This window comes from Cynara cardunculus (assembly GCF_001531365.2).
Source record: "Cynara cardunculus var. scolymus isolate 2C chromosome LG 1, CcrdV1, whole genome shotgun sequence".
In the NCBI taxonomy this organism is placed as follows: Eukaryota; Viridiplantae; Streptophyta; class Magnoliopsida; order Asterales; family Asteraceae; genus Cynara; species Cynara cardunculus.
In genome coordinates this window covers 22,069,509-22,071,161 of record NC_037528.1, presented here as the reverse complement: position 1 = coordinate 22,071,161, position 1,653 = coordinate 22,069,509, and positions in this window count along the sequence as shown.

The window sequence follows — 1,653 nt, the reverse complement described above, 5'->3', positions numbered from 1 at the left end:
ACGAAGACGAAGACGGAGGAGACGGCGGTGAGAAGGAGAAGACGATGAGAAGGAGGAAGCGATGAGAGGGAGGAAGCGATGAGAAGAAGGAAGCGATGAAATCCACGGGAATGGATTTCAAATCCCGTGTAAGGGTGAAGGATTCTCAAATCCAGTGTTGGTGGGATTTCAAATGAATCCCGGGATTTGAAATCCGATTATTTCTACAAACCAAACGTAGGATTGGAATGGATTTCAAATCCAAATCCCTCCAAATCCCTCCAAATCCCTCAAACCAAACGCGCCCTAAGGGTGTTGACATTCCAGCCTTTCTTTTGGCTTTCATGCCACATATATTTCGAGTGAAAATATACGAAAAATAAATAAAAAAATCTTGTATTTTTTTTATTTATTCTTTTTTTAGAATTGAGAAAACAGAGACAAGTGGGCTCAAACTGCTGACATCCGTCGCATGGTAAACCACCGCCTCTCAGGTCCCAAAGAATAGTGTCGTTGAGTTTCTCGACCCTTTGCCTTAGGAGTAGTCAGCTCTATTTCTCGATGGGGGTAGGGAAGGGTTATAACTCAGAGTAAGGTATTATTGCAGGTCAATCTATTGGAGAACCGAACACTCAATTAACATTAAGAACTTTTCATACCGACGGAGTATTCACAGGATGTACTGCAGAACATGTGTGAGTCCATAGTTCTAAGACAAATGAGACAGATAAGATAGACCGAATTGATTATCTTCATGCATAAGGATACTAGATTATCTAGTAGAAAATATTTGAAAATGGGGGAAAGCTCTCCGTTCCTGGTTCTTCTGTAACTGGATCCTCCGGAACCCTCACAGCCCAGGCACAATGACGCAAATATCAGGTGTAGATGCTACATAGTTGGTTCTCATGCTTCAGAGGAACCATATCACATCCCGAAACTGATGAAAAATATGAATCAACACGTTCAATAAAAAATTGTATCCGTAGATAAAGAAACATGAACAACCATTTGATCCCTATTTTCTACTTTGAAACTTAAACAACATGGTTTTAAGTTTGTATTTTTAAACTTACAACGAACTCAAGTAAGTATTTGTATCACAATCCAGTTTGGAATCTGACCAATAATCTGATGTTCATCTTGTAAGTCTTTACAGAATGATCTATGAAATAACAGTCAATGTTGCTCAAATCTTAACCAAAACCAAACTGTTAAGCTTATTTCGATTTCTCATTATATGTTAATTTTAATTTTTTTTGGTTTCAATTCAACTTGATTCAGTCCGATTCCAAACTGATACACACACCTAGAACCAAATGAACCGATTTCAAGATTTTCAAACCGGTCAAATTGCTTTAGTTTAACTTACTCATATGGTTTGGACCGCAGTTGTTTATTTCAATTAATTTTGATTTCATTTTATAATAACTAGAAGTGTACTCGCGCAATGCAGCGAGATACATCGTGATTTTAATATTTCATTTTATTCTTTATCTTAGTCGATGTTATAATATGACTTTATGTGATTTTAAGAAAGCGATGATGTTTTTATTTTTGAATAAAATATATGTTTGACGATATCATAAAAATTTGACAAAAATATATCGATATTAGTATCAAATTAACTATTTGAAATTCCTTATTTTTTGTGTAATTTTTTAATCCAATTTT